The sequence below is a fragment of the Notechis scutatus genome, chromosome 6, assembly GCF_049901735.1.
Source record: "Notechis scutatus isolate UNSWTSFEM ecotype Mainland chromosome 6, rNotScu1.2, whole genome shotgun sequence".
In the NCBI taxonomy this organism is placed as follows: domain Eukaryota; kingdom Metazoa; phylum Chordata; class Lepidosauria; order Squamata; family Elapidae; genus Notechis; species Notechis scutatus.
The window spans coordinates 29,241,766-29,254,095 of NC_142014.1; the positions used below are offsets into that span (position 1 = coordinate 29,241,766).

At 38.6% G+C, this 12,330-nt stretch overlaps 1 protein-coding gene across 12 annotated transcripts in view; it reads right to left on the reverse strand.

The window, feature by feature from the left end:
- Positions 1 to 12,330, reverse strand: part of MAGI2 (membrane associated guanylate kinase, WW and PDZ domain containing 2) — a 585,270-nt gene that overhangs the window by 114,535 nt on the left and 458,405 nt on the right. The gene's annotated exons all lie outside the window — the stretch shown is intronic.

The following is a 12,330-nucleotide window of genomic DNA, read 5'->3' on the forward strand; positions in this document are numbered from 1 at the left end:
CACCTGAAGGCAGGTCAAGAAGCAAAGGATGGAAACTAACCAAGGAGAGAAGCAACCTAGAACTAAGGAGAAATTTCCTGGCAGTTAGAACAATTATTCCACTGATTAATCAGTGGAACTACTTGCCTCCAGAAGTTGTAAATGCTCCAACACTGGAAGTCTTTAAGAAGAGATTGGACAACATTTGTCTGAAATAGGATAGGATTTCCTGCCTAAGCAGGGGGTTGGACTAGAAGACCTCTAAGGTCCCTTCCAACTCTGTTATTCTGTTAATTTAGTAACATGATTGTTAACCGAATCTGGTTTTCCCTTTGAGTTTCTAAACGGTGATATTGTATCATTATTTAGCATCCTGCCAAATCCGTATGATACATAGATTGAAGAACTATGGGAACTTTTTGCAATGGTGCTTAAATCTTTGTTAACCCCAACTTCTGAAGCCAAGTTATTCCATTGGTTGACGGCTCTCACCTTTAGGAAATTATTCGTTAATTCTAAGTTGCTTTTCTCCTTGATTAGTTTCCATCCGTTGCTTCTTGTCTTGCCTTCAGGTGCTTTGGAGAATAGCTGGACTGCCTCTTCTTTGGGGCAGCTCTTGAGATATTAGAAGACTGCTATCATGTCACCCCTAGTCCTTCTTTTCAATTAGACTAGCCAAGCCCAGTTCCTGCAACCGTTCTTCGTATGTTTTAGCCTCCAGCGCTCTAATCATCTTTGTTGCTCTTCTCTACACTTTTTCCAGAGTCTCAACATCTTTTTTTATATTGTGGTGACCAGAACCGGATGCAATATTCCAAGTGTGGTTCAGATATGTACGGTGGTGGGCTTCAAAAATTTCAGCAATGGGTTCTCTGCCCGGTTGCTGGGTGGGCGTGGCCATGGTGGGCCTGGCCTAGTCGGCCTCCTGCGCTACAATGTGGGGGGACGTTTTCACCCTCCCTGGGCTCCGGAGGCTTTTCTCAAGATTCTGGGAGGGCAAAACCTGCCTCCCCCAGGCTCCGGAGGAAGGAAACAGGCTGGTTTTCGGACTTCTGGAAGCCCCGTTTTTCACCTTCCCTAGTCTTTTCTTGAGCCTCTGGCAGGGTGAAAACTGCTTCCTGTGGGCTCCCGAGGCCCTCCATGGGCTGGAAATGCCCCCATTTTCCCCCCTGCACTTACCTCGCATCCAAAATGGGCTGCGTGGAGATTCCTGGGAGAGGCGGGATGGGGTGGGTGGGGCCAGCCAGGGGTGGGATTTAGCGGGTCGCGGAACCAGCCATAACGTTAGCAATGGGTCCGCCTGAACCTGGATGAACCCGTAGCAGCCCAGCTCTGGATATGTAGCCTTGAATTGTTTTCTCCAGTAAATCAATGGACCAGCATAATGTTTTTTTTTTACTCATTTGTTGAATTCATTTCTCCTTATTTGATTTTGGGACTTGTGTGGAAAGCAGGTTGTGTTTTAGCTCATATTTATGCAGAAGTCCTGAAATGCATAAGGCCTCACAGCTTCCTTGCTCGGTAGAGAGAGAAAAAAATAGTTTGTCCTGTCTTGATAAATTGGAAGAGACATGCAATCTAATATGGTGATATTCACCTCACTGTGTAATTTAGTCTACAAATTGTTTAGGTGTCTTCTGAGAAAACAAGGGCAAAATAAATTAGTGGGAGGTTGATAATGTTTATTTCCCAAGCTATCTCTAAAACGTTATAATACATCATGGGAGATATCATGTGTATGAAAGAAGATTGGAAAAGATTTGACCCAGACAATTGAAGAACAATGACCCCGAAAGACATTGACAACAGTTTCACAAGATGCTCCTTTCTCTCAAACAAAAACAGCCATTACAAATATTCATAACATTTCAGGAGAATCCATCCAATAAAGTTCAATAGTTCACGTGAACAAAACTTAGTGCTTGTTTTGCAGAAGCTTACAGGCATTATGGAGTTTTATTTTGTATTCTTCACTTTAATCGTAATTAGTTCAAGTTCAGTACTCAGCTAAGAGACTATAAAGTAAAGTGATAAATAAATACCATGTCAATGATAAAAGATGTTTTTCAGAAGTGTAGATGCACTGAATGACACTCAATTTTCCATTCCCCATACTGATTTGCCCTGTAAGGCAGCGAAATTTGAGTCTAATTCCAATTATTTTCCTCCCTTACAGTAATGAAACAGCTGGACTCCATGCCTAGCAGTTCTTCCAAATCTATGTAGGACTACAACCTCAGGAAAAAAAATCATATTTTTCTCCATATTTTAAAGAATATTTATTCTATTTTTACCATCTCCAACATAACACTGTCACTCTTCTTTACATCCGACATGGCTTAGTACCTCTTTAAGCAGAAATTTCTATTTTGTGAAAAAGAACTCCTGGAGAATCCTTGCATCCATATTTGAAAAAAAAAAAAAAAGCACCACTAATTAGAATGGAATTTTAAACATTTAAATGACAAAATTCAAAAGATGGGTCTTATGTATTAAGTTCCAAAGGGTATCCCTTCATTCACCAGTCATTTCTGTATGCAAGAACATTTATATATTTATCCCTCGCTGGGTAGCTCATGAAGTGAAATAATATATGCAATTGATCAATAATGAATAAAATGAGAAGACAGGCCCATTATCTCTTCCAGATTAGGTTTTTTAAAATCACTCTTTGCCAACAGAAAACCCAAAGCTATTATTTATACTTTTTATGGGTATGTTTCCTCCTATTGCTGGAGTTTATGCATGAAAAGAAGAGGCAGAGCCTGGGAGCGGAGTCAAGAGAGAACTCAGCCTAGAATCATTACATGTCCACAAACTCTCCATGTCCAGACCCCTCTTGAATTCTATTAACTCTTATCTAGAACCAATTTAATGCTGACTAGTTTCTTGCTGATAGCCGTGAACAATAAGTCTTCTTAACTGGAATGTAAGATGTGCTCCTGAATCTTCACGCTTAGTTTCAGAAGAACTCATCAAATCAACCAACCAACCAACCAGCCAATCAGAATAGAGCCAGAAGGGATCTTGGAAGTGTTCTAGACCACTCTCCTGCTCAAGCATATACCATTTCAGGCAAGGGATTGTCCTGTCTCTTTTAAAAAACCTTCAGTGATGAAGCACCTACAACTTCTGAAGGCAAGTTGTTCTACTGGTTAATTGTCCTCACTGTTTGGAAGTTTCTCCTCAATTCCAGGTTGCTTCTCTCTTCAGTTAGTTTCCATCCCTTGTTTCTTGTCCCCTCTGGTGCTTTGGAGAATAGGTTGACCTCTTTTGGGGGGCAGGCCCTCAAATACTGGAAGACTGCTATCATGTCCCCTCAATCCTTCTTTTCTCTAGACAAAGCATACCCGATCCCTCAACCGTTCTTCATATGTTTGAGTCTCCAAGCCTTTAATCGTCTGAGTTGCCCTTCTTTGCACTAGTTCAAAAGTCTCAACAACTTTTTTGTAATCATAGTTTTGTTGGATTTTCTTAATCTGCATCCAGGAATGGCTAAAATCTCCATTAAACTATTGCCTCTGGATTTGTCTTAAAAGCCAAGTTTGCAAGCTCTCACTATAAAGTTATTGAGTGGTGCTTGCTAGAAAAGCAGACAGGGAATAACTCCACATATACTCACCATGCACACACTTGTGGGATCTCTCTGGAAGACTTGCAAGAGGGAATGTTATTTTTCATTTCATCTCACAAAGCCCAGGATTTATTCTTTGGGACACACCAGACTGACCCTTAGGGCTGTATGTTTTATTTCAATTTTTGCAGATACTGCATAAGCTGCTGGACCAATACAAATTCTCTAAGGCATGTAGCAAGGCATGAATATAAACAAAGCAACGTAGTTCCTTGCTCCTTTGTAATTGCAAATTGTATAGTTGGCACATTTTATTTTCCTACAGATGTTCAGGGCACTGGAGGCTAAAACATATGAAGAACAGTTGCAGGAACTGGGTTTGTTTAGTTTAATGAAAAGAAGGACTAGGGGGTGACAGGATAGCAGTGTTCCAATATCTCAGGGGCTGCCCGAAAGAAGAAGGAGTCAAGCTATTCTCCAAAGCACCTGAAGGCAGGACAAGAAGCCATGGATAAAAACGAATCAAGGAGAGAAGCAACCTAGAACTAAGGAGAAATTTTCTGACGGTGAAAACAATTAACCAGTGGAACGACTTGCCTTCAGAATTGTGGATGCTTCATCACTGCAGGTTTTTATTTTATTTATTTATTTGATTTGTCAATTGCTTAAAAGATACAGGTATAAGAATAAACATAGTTTTGAATACATGAGATGGATACTTATAAGAAAAAATAAAAAGAAACAAAAGGACAGGGACGGTAGGCACGATTGGTGCGCTTATGCACGTCCCCTACAGACCTTTTAGGAAAGGGGTGAGGTCAATAGTAGACAGTCTAAGGTTAAAGGGTTTGGGGTTTGGGGAAGAAACCATGGAGTCAGGTAGACCACTCTGTTGCTGAAGTCGTATTTTCTGCAGTCAGGTTTGTTGCAGTTAACCTTGAGTTTGTATCTATTGTGGACTCTTGTATTGTTATGATTGAAGCTGAAGTATTTATTTGCAGGTAGGACATTGCAATGTATGATTTTATATACTATATTTAGATCGGACCGGAGGTGGCATAGTTCTAGGTTTTCTAGGTCTAGAGTTTCAAGTCTGATGGCATAAGGTATTCTGCAATGAGTAGAGGAGCGGAGAATTCTTCCTGTGAAATATTTCTGGACTTTTTCAATTGCCTAGCAAATGTTTTGTATGCTCTAGTTAGCAGTGTGATATTACCAGAGAAGAAGCTACGTAGGATTAGATTAAGAATTCTTAATGCCTTTTTGGCTATGTAGTTACAGTGGGCTCTAGCACTTAGATCATTAGAGATGAGTACTCCAAGGTCCTTGACAGAGTTTGGATTTTAGGAAGAGATTTGTCTGAAATGGAATAGGGTTTGCATTAGGGGTTGGATTAGAAGACTTCCAAGGTCCTTCCAGTCCTGTTATTCTGTTATTTTCCCCACATGCTTCTAAATAATGTGCTGATATAAAGGGCAGCCTTTTATTGCTTCAATAATGACAGGGCAATGCTAACAATTAGTGATAAATAAGTTCTCTAGGTGTTCTCCTGGATAACGGTTGGATAATGTTTTATCACTGGACAAATGGCCTCAGTGGATTCAGCCAATGTTATGGAAGTTTGGTATAAATTTGTCCAATAATATATGATTAATCTCACAGGTCTCGCTTCTTCAAAGTTTGTCTCGGGGGTATAGCTAAAAAAAGAATGGCAATGATTATTTTTGTGTGTCATCATTGATGGCGGGATACCTATCAAGTTAGAATGGCTCATACGAACATGAAATTCAGAGGAAGTGGTAGTACTGCTTTATAACACACTGGTGAGGCCACACTTGGAATATGGTGTCCAGATCTGTTCACCATGATACCAAAAAGATGTTGAGATCCTGGAAAGAGTGCAGAGAAAAGCTACAAAGACGATAAGGGGTTTGAAGGCTAAGCTCTACCATGAATGATTGAGGCAACCAGGGATGTCTAGTCTAAGAGAAGGACTAGGGGTGACATGTTAGCAGGGTTCCAATCAGTGGTGGGATTCAATTTTTTTTACTACCGGTTCTGTGGGCGTGGCTTAGTGGGTGTGGCAGAAGAAGAATACTGTAAAATCTCCAGTTAGAGGTGGTATTTTCCGGTTCTCTGAACTGCTTAAAATTTCCGCTACCGGTTCTCCAGAACTGGTCAGAACCTGCTGAAGACCACCTCTGGTTCCAATATTTGAAACATATATTGGAAGCACTTCTGAAGCATAGATGAAAGACTAAATGAACTAGACGTATTTAGGTTAAGGAAAAGAAGACTGAAGGGAGACATGATAGTCATCTTCCAATATTGGAAGGGCTGCAACAGGGAAGTGGAGGAGTCAACGTATTCCCCAAAGCACATTAGGGTAGGACAAAAAACAATGGATGGAAGTCCAACCTGGAAATGAGAAGGAATTTCCTGACTGTGAGAATGATTGTCAATGGAACAGCTTGTTTTCTGGAGTTGTGGGTGTTGCATCATTGAAAGTTTTCAAGAAAGGGATGGAGAATCATTTGTTTGGGATGGTATGAAGATTCTGCCTTGGGCATAGGGTTGGACTGGAAAACTAGAAGACTTTAAGGTCCCTATGATGGAAGGTAGCAGAGGCTAACATGAGTTATTGTCAGAAAAAAATAAGAAGGTACCATTTTTGAACTGTGGGCCTTTAATTTTTTTACAGATTGGAACCTGCTAGAAGTAGACTTTTCCATTCAGGAGGGTTTATCTAATGGGTAATATTAATGCATTATAATCCCAAGAGAAAGGACTAACTAATGTGATCTGTTGAATTGCAGAATCTTTATTTTTTCCAGTTGATAACAACAATACAACACTCTGGGCACATTCAAATGTAGACAAATATTCTTTCATCTTTCTTTGAATGTCTTTGATCCAACAGAAAACAAATATTTTACACATGCAAAACAAATATTTTATACATGCTTTATTGATATCAGATTTGGTCTAGAAACCTGATAACAATAACGTTCTTTTTGTTATCGTCTTTTTTAATCAACCAAAGAAATGCCATGCTTTGCTAGGATCTTTCTGGCTCCCAAATAAAAAAGGCCAACTCTAAATTATTATGAAAACTGTGAATCCTTGATGGAGAATGGGAAATGGATTTATTACATCTAATTGAGGAACGATTTTATCTGGATTTGGGCGGGAAAGATAGATTGGCTTTAGAGACAGGACTTATTATATTCAATCAATCAGCAATTGATAACCGATGGTATAAAGAAACAAGCCTGAATATTTGATCCAGAACTAATTAGGGTTAATATTTGGGATGATCAGAGTTTGAAGCCATGGTAAATTTTCTGCAAATTGATTACAACACTTTGTCAACAGAGAGTTTTGGATTTCCAACCTTGTCTCTTTCTTATTAGTGTTCACAATTTTTATTACTTTTATATTGTTATGTAATATTTCACTATTATTGTTTTCTTTGTTAACCACTTTGTTATTAATATAGTTTACAGATGACAGGCTAACAATTTGTAAGTAGCTTTAGTAGTTTAACAGTTTAAAATTCTTTTGGCTTGTTTTGCAACGAGGTGAGAAACCTACATTGCTATATTGTACTAATCAACATTTGACAGGGGAGGATATTATGTGTATATGTGTTATTTTTTTTAAGACACCTTTTTTGTTAATATTTTTTTGGGGGGCTTGTGTTTTTTCTTTTCTTTTCTTTTTTAATATTTTTGAGAGCAGTTTTGAGAGCAGGCAACAGAATTTCATTTTTAATGTGTGCCATTGAGCCCAAAGGGGAAAAAATGACAATAAAGGTTATTTTATCTACTTTGGCCTATTGCATTTTGATCTTTTTTTGAATAAACTAAAAAAAATTGTGGAAAAAAAAAAGAATTAGGAGTCCTTAGCAAGTATGAGACAGAAGCTGAGTCATTTACAGCATTGGATTGAATTAATTTTGGATGAATATTTTTAATAAAAGATACAACACACAAAACAAAGTGCAATTATCAATAAAAGTCTATTAGGCTACTTAAACAGAGTTTTTAAAAGAACCTGTTTAACAAGAGGAACAAAATGAGTCCCGTCTAAAACCAATTATCCATGAAGGAGAAGATATTAATTAACCGCATTCTTCTCTGTGTGTAAGCATAATCCTAATGAGGAAGTATATTTAAAATGCAAAGGGATGTTATCCAATTTGTCATCCTCCATGGATGTAGTTTTATTTCATTTAGATATGGAGACACTGCATTTTGTAACGGAATAACGGAAATACAATAGCCAAAAGTAATTATTCCTTGGGATTGTTTCTCCAGTGTATCTGTAGATTGGGTTTTTTTGTTCCCCACTCAGGAAATTTCTCTTTATTTCCAGGCTGGATATGTCTTTAATGGCTGACCAGTCTCTTCTTGAAAACCTCCAATGAGGGAGCACCTGTTCTGAGCAAGGCTTATGAACACACCTTAGTCCCAAAACCCTTTTTTCTTTATTTCAATGGCTGTGAATTTTAGTCATTCACAGCCCATAATGAGTCTCAAACAGTTTATTAATAGTCCCAGGGAAGTCTGCCAAAGTCCTTCAGGATAAGTCTAATAAGCACACACCTTTATCTTCCTTAAAATACTGCCAATGACTAAATTTCCAATTAGTTTACAAGGCCAAACGGAGCGCAAATTCAACACAGAGCTTCAGGTTTCAAACCGACCAGTAGGAACAAAGTTGGTTCCTGCAAAGGTTCCTTTGCTCCTCCTTTATGCCTGTTCCCAGTGTGCATGTGTACAGAGCTGCTAGAAGGCAACAGCAGCTAAGACAAAAGGGGAGGCTCGGGAGTAAGGCTTAGAGGTGATTGCCCCTCCCCTAAGGTATAAAGGAGGTGCAAAGGTAGAGAGACCCTTGCAGGAAGCAAAGTCGTTCGCTCTGTTTGGATTAAACCTTGAAACTCTGTGTGGACTTTGTACTTCGGTTGGTTTTTTTACAGTTAATTTGGCACTTTAGTTGTTGGCAGCAATTCAAAGGAGAGAAAGGTGGGTGCTTATCTCGAGGGACTATTTGGGTCTCATTACGGGCTGGGAATGAACATAATTCCCAGCGTTGAAATAAAACAAGAGTTATTTTAACTAAGCATGTGCTTAATTATGGTCTCAGGAAGCTTTGGTCAGAACATAACCTAGCCAAAGCAGGGAACACAAGGTGGGAGAGATGACAATGGAGATACCCCAAGGCGCTTTTCCAAAAGACAACTGGACTTCCTTTGTTTTTTCTTGACGACGTTTCAAGCCAGGAAAGGAAAGAGAAGGAAAAGTGCGGTCTCAGGAAGCCTTGGTCAGAACAGGCACAGTCGATTGCCGTGCGTCAACTGTTTAACACACAGGACTTGCAGCAGAAGGTGAGTTATGCATGTGTGTGAAACACGCATTTGGTACAGATGCGTGCGCTCATCAGACCGGTTGTTACATTGGTTGAATCCCACCCCTGCCTCTGTTGATGCAGCCTAATGCATATAGATAGTCCTTGACTTACAACATTTCATTTAGTGACCGGCACCAGAAAAAAGGTCCATTTTCCCACACTTATGACCATTGCACCATCCCCCACAGTCACCTGATCAAAATTCAGATGCTTGGCAACTGGTTTACATTTATGACGGCCACGGTGCCCCGGGGTCACGTGATCCCCTTTTGGCAACCTTCTGACAAGAGAAATCAAGGGGGAAGCCAGATTCACTTTATGAGTGAAGCTGTTCTTTGTTTTACTGAAACCTGGCTTAATCTACAAATTCATGAGGACAACACCATATACATCCCAGGATTTCAGACATTTGATCAGACAGAATTGAAGAGACATCAGGTAAAACAAAGGGTAGAGGATTATATTGATATATCAACAACAGCTGGTCTCAGGATATAACTATAATATATAAGTTTTGTGATGAAAACTTAGAGTCTTTACACATCAACTGCAAGCCATTTTATTCTCCACGTGAGTTCCCCTCATTTCTCCTAATAGCTGGGTATGTTCCTCCACAAGCCTGTGTAAACAAGGCATTACAAACTCTTGCTGATCAAATTATGGAGGCTGAAGCCAAACACCCAGGTTCCCTTCCCATCATTTTAGGAGATTTCAATCAAGCAAATTTAAGGAAAGAGCTCCCAAAATATTTCCAGCATGTAAATTGCCCCACCAGAGGCAAAAATACTTTAGACCACTGCTACACAATAGTAAAAGATGCTTATAGGTCTTTACCACGAGCAGCTGTGGGACACTCTGACCACTGCATGATTCACCTTGTACCTGCCTACAGACAAAGACTTAAAACCATTAAACCAACAATTAAATCAGTGAAGACTTGGTCAGATGAGGCAAAGCTGAAACTCCAGACCTGCCTTGATTGCACTGATTGGAATGTTTTTGAAGATGCCTCTGCAGATCTAGATGAGCTCACAGATACTGTAACATCATATGTTAGCTTCTGCGAAGACTTATGTGTACCAACAAGGAACCTGCAAATATACAGTAACAATAAACCTTTATGGTTATACAACTTGCTTCGTGGTGTAACCGGAACAATCTGGAACTGAACACACTCAAAACCATAGAAATGGTGGTAGACTTTAGAAGAACCCCTCCCATACTACCACCTCTTACAATTCTAGACAACACAATATCAACAGTAGGGACCTTCAAATTTCTAGGTTCTACTATATCACATGACCTAAAATGGACACCTAACATCAAAAACATTATCAAAAAAGCACAACAAAGAATGTTCTTTCTGCACCAACTCAGAAAGCTCAAACTGCCCAAGGAGCTGCTGATCCAGTTCTACAGATGAATTATTGAGTCTATCATCTGCACCTCTATAACTGTCTGGTTTGGTTTGCAACCCAACAGGACAGACACAGACTTCAGAGGATAATTAGGACTGCCTTCAATTGAGGACCTGTATACTGCACGAGTCAAAAAGAGGGCTGTGAAAATATTTACAGACCCCTCACATCCCGGACATAAACTGTTTCAACTCCTTCCCTCAAAATGATGCTATAGAGCACTGCACACCAGAACAACTAGACACAAGGGGAGTTTTTTCCCCGAAAGGCATCACTCTGCTAAACAAATAATTCCCTCAACACTGTTCAACTATTTACAATGTGTACACTACTATTACTGTTAATCTTCTCCTTATCACCCATCCCCTCCCACTTGACTGTTTCCTAGTATGATTTGATTGTTGATTGTACCCTATGACTATCATTAAGTGTTGTACATTATGATTCTTGATTCTTAACAAATGTACCTTTTCTTTATGTATACTGAGAGTATTTACACCAAGACAAATTCCTTGTGTATCCAATTACACTTGGCCAATAAAGTATTCTATTCTATCATGACCATATTACTAAGTTAACAATGGCAATGATACACTTGGGGCAACAGTCCCTTTCAAATGTTTCAGTTAGAAACATAAATTTCAGTTGAGGTTGTAAGTCGAGGATTGCCTGTAAATTAAAGTGAAATTTCAAGGAAGACAAAGGGATGAAGGAGAAACAGAATCCAGGAGAAATCTTAATGATACAATAAGAAGTAAAGGATATCTATCTATCTATCATCTATCTATCTATCTATCTATCTATCTATCTATCTATCTATCTATCTATCTATCTATCTATCTATCTATCTATCTATCTATCCATCTATCTATCTCTATCTCTCATCTAGCTAGCTAGCTTTCTCTATCTCTATCTATCATCAATCTCTCTCTCTCTCTCAATCAATCTATCAATCTATCTCTATCTTTCAATATATCAATTTATCTATCTCTATCTATCTATCTGTCTGCCTGTCTATCTATCTGCCTATCTATCTATCTATCTATCTATCTATCTATCTATCTATCTATCTATCTATCTATCTCTATCTCTCATCTAGCTAGCTAGCTTTCTCTATCTCTATCATCTATCATCAATCTCTCTCTCTCTCAATCAATCTATCAATCTATCTCTATCTCTATCTTTCAATATATCAATTTATCTATCTCTATCTCTATCTATCTATCTATCTATCTATCTATCTATCTATCTATCTATCTATCTATCTATCTATATCTCTATCATTTATCATCAATCTTTCTCTCTCAATCAATCAATCTATCTCTCTATCTTTATCTATCAATATATCAATCTATCTCTATCGCTATCTATCATCTATCCATCCATCCATCCATCTGATGGAAAACTACATATAGCGTTTATCTACAGATAATTTCTTTGGCAAATTCAAAATGAAACAATTGGCTCTCCTTATAATATTTCACTCTTGATTCACGTTAATTAGTTTTCTCATAAACCTCGAAAATCACAAGTTCTTGCAATATTTGAACGTCTTATTTCAAACCGAGGCTTATCTGAAGTTTTCAACAGCGTACAGAAAATATGTTCCTTGGCTCGATCGGAAAGCAAGAACAGGCGAAGCTGAGAAGAAAATTCAATAAAACTACCACCATCTAGGGATTTAAATCCAATAACTCTAAAGTCCAAGCCACCAGTTCGTATCAAGATTTTGCTTAACATAAAATGGGAAGATCCTGGTATTATTCTGGCATTGCAAAGAACTCAGACTGAATGAAAATTAAAGCTGAATAAGACAGCAGCAAAAAGAATTACAGAAAAAGGACAAGGGACTTCAATTCTCCGAATAATGCAATATTAATAAAAGCTGGAATCATTGTTCTGAAACTTCCTTTTAGAAATATAAGAATTGTGGTATGTCTGTAATGA